This window comes from Oxyura jamaicensis, chromosome 19 (assembly GCF_011077185.1).
Source record: "Oxyura jamaicensis isolate SHBP4307 breed ruddy duck chromosome 19, BPBGC_Ojam_1.0, whole genome shotgun sequence".
NCBI lineage: Eukaryota > Metazoa > Chordata > Aves > Anseriformes > Anatidae > Oxyura > Oxyura jamaicensis.
The window spans coordinates 3,545,866-3,554,280 of NC_048911.1; the positions used below are offsets into that span (position 1 = coordinate 3,545,866).

General features: G+C 38.6%; 1 protein-coding gene across 5 annotated transcripts in view; it reads right to left on the reverse strand.

Moving 5' to 3' along the window:
- LOC118176235 (protein spinster homolog 3-like) overlaps positions 1–6,551 on the reverse strand; it is a 41,603-nt gene extending 35,052 nt beyond the window's left edge. For 3 of the 5 annotated variants that reach the window (XM_035343104.1, XM_035343103.1, XM_035343100.1), the window contains exons 1-2: positions 6,427–6,551; positions 4,802–4,874 (exon numbers count right to left, since the gene is read on the reverse strand). The gene's annotated coding sequence lies outside the window, so the exon portion shown is untranslated. Of the gene's footprint in view, positions 1–1,934; positions 2,315–4,801; positions 4,875–6,426 lie in introns of those variants that run through there. The other 2 variants (XM_035343101.1, XM_035343102.1) reach the window with 2 other exon arrangements.
- Positions 6,552–8,415: the final 1,864 nt, after the last annotated feature.

Sequence of the window (8,415 nt, forward strand, 5' to 3'; positions counted from 1 at the left end):
TGTTCCTTGGTATCATTTCCAATAAAAACATGCATTATAGCTTATATACTCTTGGCAGTATTTAGGGATGGCCATCTTCTCAATGTTATGAGAGAAAGAGGTGTAGCCCAGAGGACCCTTTATTCTTATTTACAAAATAATTATTGTGTCTTTCATTCTTCTGCTTTACACATACTTAGTGTTTCACTTTGCATGCTTCACTTTTCTTATGTCTACGCAAGATTTCATTGTCGTTTACTCAATTTTTCCTATGATAAAAGGTCTCTTTTTATTTCTACAGTAAGATGTGATTCTTCTCTGGCATCTTTTGCTATTATAATACTTTTATTTATTCATTCATCTCATACAATTGCACTATTTCCAAGCCCATAAAATTCTGAACACCAACATACACTGCAAGCTGCTCAGTAATGTATTCAACCGATAAACTGCCTACAGATTGTTGTGATCTTCAGCAGTAAAGGAGCTGTGGAAATAAGTCTAATGTAGAACACAGATAATAGAAAGCCAGGGATGCTTCATAACAAGACATCAGACCAGATCTGAGTCTTATTTAAAGTAAGAATTAGAACTTAGTCTTGATTGGAGAAGACTCAGGCCAGGGTTTCTGATTGTGTGGGAGCTACAGAATATTTGGGGGCAGATCAGGGAAGGACAACCAAAGCTAAGGTGCTAGCCTAGGATTTGAATCACTGTTCTGCCGTCCAGTTTCTGATTGTAGACAAGCCATTCAGTATCTCTAGATCTTCCCTCAGTAATACTGGGACAATTGCATATTTCTGTTAAAAAAGGATTTGTGAACATTGCCAGAGATTTTTGCTTCATGAGAGGGCCTACATGTATCTAACACAGACCAGTCACAAAGGTCTTTCCAGGTACCCATCCCAAGAGAACTCTTACTTCTGTAGCTTCATGAAGGTATTTCATCTTCTTGAAATACAGAATGATGTTTAGGTGGTATCAAGCATAAAAGGCACTGAAGTATCCAGCAACCTTCCTTCACACCATTTGACTGGTATTTGTAGCACAGTATTCCACTAGAAGTCTAGATGCCTTCATATCTTATACCTTTCAGTCAATTCATTCCATTCATAACGTCCTTCCATCCACCCTCTATACTACTAGTAATTTTACCTGGTCTGAAGATGGTCTCAAGAGGTCTTCCATATAAAATTAAAAGGTGTGGGAACAAAATGGGGGCATTCTTTCTTTCTTGCCTGGAATCATGGTGGTATTTGCACACTTTGTGCATTTTCAGTCCAACATGGTAATACAGACTCTCAGGCTACTAATAACAGAATTTTATTTTCATGGCTCAAGTAGCTACTTCTGTTTCAAACAAGTTCAGGACCAGTGAAGGAACTCCCATCTCTTTGTTCTTACGAGTCAGAAGCATGGCAAAGTCCCTGCTCTGTACTCAAAGTAGCACTTCAGGCACTTTTCATTAATAGCCAATATTTAGGTTTTTTTTGTCATGTTCCCTTGTTATGTAACACTGTTGTCTTAAGCTAAAAATAATGCATAGCAGAAAATAATGCTCAGATTAGGTTACAACTCGTATCAATAAGAGCACTGGTATCAACTTCATCTGGCTTATCTACTTGAAAAAATACCATGAAAATTTATTACTGTAAATCAGCAAGATAAATGAAGCTAGGAAGAACCTTTGTTTTGAAGCTTAGAACAGTTGCGGGAGTTTGACTAACTTTATCAAAGTTGTGGAAGAACTGCAGTCACTCCATTTTCCAATCAATAAAAAAAAATATTTTGAGTACCTCACAATAAAGCTTGTGTTGGTGGACAGTATAAAACAGCAGAGTGATTAATCTGTTCAAAAAGGACAAATATAACTCAAGCCACCTGTGTTTTCACTGCCTCCATTACTCCCTCCCCCTTTTTCTCCTCCTCTGAGAAGTTCACAGCCTAGTACTTACGCAAGAACAAACCAGTCATACACAGCAAGAAATTAAGATCAGAAAAATCCAGTGCTGAAGCAAGATCGCAGCAAGAAGTGACCAGAACTCCCTAGGCTGGCGGCGCTCCTCCCTTTCGTCCATTCACCTGCTTCCAGCAACAGGCCTAGCTGGTATTTCCTTCTCTGCTTCAAAGCCCAGTTTTACCTTGGGCTTCTGTAGAAATTAGATTCGTTGCCAGAGTACCTGTGTACATTATAATAATTACAGCAGTATAATTTTCCAGTAGACACAAATGTTGTATTCAATGATAATACTACAGGCCATAGATATCTGTAGTTACACTATCTTAACCCATTTTGCTTCCTATGTGGGACTAATCTTCTTGTGTTGTGTAACTAACTGCATTCACATTAAGGGATTTGCCCCCTGAACTACAGCAGCATAAGCCGTGCTGCTTGTTTCCATGTCCTACCCCTGTGCAGGTTACAATTATATCCATTGCTCAATCAGTCTCTATAGCAATTTGCTATGAAATGCATACCCATCATGCATATGTGCTTTCTTCCCTTTTGTGCACTGTACTATTTTTGTACTACCAAAGGCACTAGAACACGTCACACGTACAAGTATGAGTATATCTCAAAGAACTGCAAGTTGCCGTTCTAGACTATTCCAGGAAAAAAAAAAAAAAGAACCTTGCCAAGTACTTTATATACCTCCTAAACAGCAGCTGTCAGCCACACTTTGAAGTGATGAGCACTTTGCAAAATGTGAGCAAAAATAAATAAAGAAATAAATAAATAGAAATGTACCAGTTTAAAGGGCAAAACAAATTTTAAAGTGTCGTGCTTTGATTTAAACCAAACGTCTGTCCTTTTTTTTTTTAAAAAAAAAAAAGCCCCATTTAAAATAAAATGTGAAATCAGGACAGCCAACACTAAAGTGATATCTAGAATCATTAAGTACAAAATATACATGCAGTCCAGGCTTGCTGCAGAAATTTCAGAGAAAGTCAGAACACCAAACGGGTGGGTGTTGCTAAGTAAGTGACTAGAAATAGCTTGTTGAGCGCTGAACCAGCTTTTTATATCAGTGGCTTCATCTGCAGGTGCAGAAAGAAAGTGAATTCTTCAATTCAATTTATTCAAGTTCATTTTGGTGACTGGTTCATTCAGAGTTGAGAACTCGAAAGGGATTTGAAAAAGGAAGACAGCTTGCCTTTCCCTTTTCCAGACTATGGGTAGAATCAAGCAGTAGGATGATTAGCTCAAACATGTGGAAGGACAAGATCTGCTGGTATTAATATTTTGGAAGTTGGGGGAGCTAAAGACAAATTTTCATCTCTCATTAATTCCTTTGCACATTTTAATTGAATCTTAGATCCCATCTAAATGTAACTTAACAGAAATAATCAGTTAAAAACTCACAGTAACTAATAAACAAAGGATACCAAACAGTACTTAATGACTAAAGGCATAAACAAAAGTGTGAATAGATACACGTTGACATAGCTTAAATCAAGGACTACTCCTGTCCTTCTGACTAAAAGTAACATCCTGCAAAGCACAAGGAATCTGCTTTTGTTCAAGTAAAGAGTTAAGATTTATAAATGTAAAATATGATTAAAATAAATTATGTAAATTAAGATTTCCTACTTGCCATTTTAAATCATTAATCAATTATGTAAATATCTAGTTTCAACCTACAGTAGAAAACGGAAGTATGAAAACTGTATTTTAACCTTTGGCTTCAAATTTATATACGAAAAGCCATTCTTAAATACATGCCATTGTTTTTTTCAAGTAAGAATGCTGATGTTTATTTCCTTCCAGTAACATCCCAGCATTTCAGAAAAGGCAAATCAATTACTATCTGCCTCATATTTCACATCCTTGTATTTGTTCCAAGGATTGAAAACTGACACAGCAGTGGCTCTCATAACTGCTTTCCATCAGGCATATTAAACTGATTGTCAGTTAGGTCAGGCTTTGCAGGTGGCAAAGCAAAAATTTCTCAGACTCAGTTCTGTAGAAATATGAGTTAGAAAACTGCATTTTTCACTTGAGCTTAACACTTCCCATAACTATTTTGGCACTCGAGGCAGTCATTTCATCATTAATTGCTGCTGCTTTCATCTTCTATTTGATTCTGAAGATAACTGTTTCTCACTAATAGTGAAGGAAGAAATGCAATGTGCTGCCCAAAAAGCATGTCCATGTTATCTAAAGTGACCACCACTCAAGTGGGCATTTGGCCCTAGTTCTAACGTTAATGAGCAAGGAAATCCTCAATTTCCCAGCTGAGAGGGCTGTCTCTTTAAGTAATAATATAACCTATACAAATAAAGTTTAGAACAAGGTCATTCTGGTTTACGCAGGTATTAAACAGAGCCACCCTGCCAAGAGTCTGAGTCAACACCACCATAAGGCTCCGTAAGGATTTCCTGCATTTCCAGAGACGCTTTTACCATGACCATTCCCCTCAAGGCTGATCCAAACCAGGAATCTTATCCAAAAACCATGTCAAAACACTTTGTTTAGGTGTCACCCTTCAGTGAACAACTTAGTTTACATCCACATCTTTTCTCCCTGGCTCAAGCAATCATTTTCCACTCTTCGTGCCCCTACCAAAACCCTTATCTGTGGTCAGTGACCTAGGTGGAATACTGCTGGGTTTAGGGAATGACAGACAGACACATGGTGAGGTTTGAACATCAAAGCCATTGTGGTTTCATGTATCAGGGAATGGAAGACGGGACTAGCTCCTATTTCTGGCTCCAGTACAGGCTTGCTCTGGCATCTTGGGCAAGTCATTTTAGCACCATAGACTGCCACCCATGTCCAGTCTAACTATTTGGACAGTTATGGAAGAATGGAGATTCTTACCTCTACAGGAGATCATTGAGGATTAGTGTTAACCCAGCTGGACTCTGATCTCAGTTGGAGAATCTGAACATTGCTACAATACAAGTAAATATAAACATTTTCATCATGCTCTGCACTGAGGTATGTTCTGAAGAGATGCACTGTAGCAGCTGCAATGATTCCTGCACCAGGTTTCTCTCTGTTTGCCATGCTACTGGTTCACTTGTCCATTTTTTTCCAGGAAACCCCCCTTCCTCACATGCACACACATTTCCCAGTGAAACATGAGCCCAACAACATTTGAGTAACAGTTAAACTTTTGAACCTGCTCTGTAGGAGTAGCCTTGAACTTACACAAAATACTTTTGGCCAGACTGGAGTGTTCAGCCCCAGGTTTAGTTTCCTACTTTATTTATAGGTCGTACCTAATTGCAAACAAAACAGCTTTTAGTTTTTTGTTACGCTCTCATTCAAGACAGCAGGGAACTATGAATCAAAGACAAAATAACTGAGTTGCTGTCTCCTTTTCCTCAAATTCTCTCTGATAAGCAATTTCTAGAGAATTTACATTTATGATACACATCCATGGTGGTGGTGGCATGTTACTTTTGCAAATGAAGAACTAATATGGATGTTACTATTCACATGCAAACTCAGTTGAGGCTTGTTCAAAAAGAATCTCCTTATACATGGAGTGCACAGCCAAAACAGTTGTAAAGGGGTAGAGTGGTACACCACAGCTCAGCAAATGCATACTTTTTCCTGGTAACAATTTGGATCTGGAATATAAGCCCTGAAAAATATATACCCTTTACTGTTAAGAAAACAACTTGTTTGCTAGATATCGACTGCGTGGAACTCAAAAATGTTCTAATGAGCACAATATGGGCCCCATTTCCCTGAGAGGATCTTTTTTAAAGACTAAAACTGATACCTCATGTTGTTACCATTTAAAATGTCTTCTTGCTGATTCCAGCATGTAAAATCAGATGAACATTGCTGAACATGTTACAGGGAGCTATGTCTATCTTACCGTCAGCTTGTTGTTTTTGCCAAGAAGCTGAAGTAGAGGAGCAGATGTTGCTAACAGTGTGAATCCAGCCGGAAGACTCTTTACTGAACAGAAACTATCTACTAGTGTAATCTGTGATTTGTGTTGAGTGAGGAACTGGGGGAGAAAGTCAAACGAAAGACGTTCAAACAAAGTAAGATGCTGAAGGTGAAACCTTGATCCTTTTTAAGATGACAAAAAACTCCCAGAATTTCCTATTCTAACTACAAAATGAATGATTATGAATATGCCATTGCCATGGGAAAAGATTGATGCAGAAAGGACCACAGCGAATGGCTGTAAGATTGGAATAGTCATCATACAAGGAATGGTCACAGGAAAGAGAAATTAATCTAAATTCTTGTTGTCCTTCCATTTAATGTGGAGATGGGAGAGACCATTTCAGAGAGACAGCATGTCAGAGACAGGAAAAAAAAAAAAAAAAAAAAAAAAACAACAATCTTGATACCTTTTTCTAAAATGTACTGCATATTGCCTCAGCAAACAATAGGGAGGGGGTGTTTGTGCATAAGGAGTACAGAAGTAGGATATGAACAGAAGAGATCACTTCATCTAGCCACAGAACAGCTCTTACCTCTTTACAGATACCCAGTTGTGATCAAGGACAGGCAACACAAACTGCAAGCCAACAGAGTGCCCATTCTGCCGTGGCATGACAGCTTCATTTTCATGATGGGATTCCATGGAGTCTTTATTGCTGTAAGGAAACACTAAACCAGTTTATGTCACAGGCACACACCTGCCCTGACCAGCAGTTGACATGATCTACATTTTGGAGTTGTGAGGTGATTTGACAGAGCAAGGTTAGGGTACTTTAAGTTGCCAGAGCTTTCTATAAAGAAACACATATTACTTTTATATTCTAAGGTTGAATCTGCTAACAGAATAAAGGAATCCAGGTCATCCGTGCCAGCTTAAGCCATGTCTTTTCTCTCCCAGCCCACAGTCTTCTATGTTCCTCACAAGGAATTCATATATAAGCCATAGGAGTCTTCCCTTTTTAAGTAAGATGACTTCCAGTGAGTGACCTAATGGTGAAATTCAGGATACTTTTCATGATGATATATTAGAAATAGAGTTGTTTTATATAGAGTTGTTTTATATAACCTTTCAGTCTGCAATGCTGTAGTTAGGCCCTCTATTAATAGAACTGTCAGAAATGTGTGCTCATGCCTGAATTGATATCAGGTACAGAAAGTTGAGTGAATTTAGTGCTGGCTTAACTGACATTGTGAACAAAGCCTACCTTTTATTCCTGAAAGAGGAATACATCCACAGTCGTGTCACTTCCCATCAACATGCCTGGATTCCAATCTGGGTGACTGTCTCTTAGTGTATTAAGTTTACAAAATGAACTTGCACATGATAGCCTTCTATGCTTAAATAGGTAGATTGTTTTGTTTTAAGATTGAATAAGCGTGCCTGACTGAAGCAATACAAAATACAAACACAAAATACATGTGGGAATTAGGGTTAACCAACAAAGCAGAAAGACCTTCACAAAGACTTTATTTGGCTAAGAACACCATTTCTGAGATGAATTTCAGTGACAGTAGCATATGCTGTGGGATGTCTTATTTCATCCTAGTTTAATCATTGAAGAGGATACAAATTTAATCAGAGTTGCCAGAATATCTGGGAATAGTATTCTGATTAATTGTACCAGTACAGTAATGAAACTTGCAGACTATACTAGGACTTCCAAATTGCAGCAGGGGAAATGACTTTAGCATTGCCAACTAAAACCGTCTTTTATAGGCTAGCTATCTGCTTTCATTGCAAAGTCAAGTTTGATGTTCACCAACAAACTAAACTCCTTGTAGCAGAAAAAATAGAGGTCTGGTTTTGTAATGAATGGATTTGAGCATTTTGGTGAACTGCTACAGGATACGTTCTTTTAGTAACTTCTTGCAGTATAGCAAGGAGTTTCCTAATTTTTATCACTGATAATAATTATTCACACAATTAGCCAGAAACTGCATTTCTTTGACAATTAAAATGCAAAATCGAAAAATCCAATAGGATGCTCACAGCCTATGCAGAGGAGCACCAAAGCCCACGCTTTTTATTTCAATCTCATGCACCAATTTATCGCAGTGTATTTGTTACAGACAACACATGAATATCGAGACAATTTTTATTTCTGTCAGTCCTTCTCTGGTCATTTACTTCATTCTTTGGCATAAACTACCCCAGATTTTAGCTTTTCCTCTCAGCACTTCCTTTCCTCAGACTTGCAGTCACCTCCTGAAGGCTTTTGGTGGAGATCCAAACTCAAGACTACGTTCCCCGAGAAGAAACCAATCCAGGAGACCCCCTTTACCTCACAAGTGCAACAAGGGGTTTTACTTCAGCATTTTATACCTTTTTTTTTTTTTCCTTCCCGGGCGCACCTCCAGCGCTGGCAGCCTGCCGGGCGCCGCCGTTCTCAGCGCGCTCCTCCTCACACGAGCGTCCCCATCACACCCACAGCCAAATCCTCCTACATTTTGCAGCAATCCTGCACGGACTGCATTGAGCAACTTTTCCAGCAGCAGCCACCTCATTACAAAGCCGCTCTTTT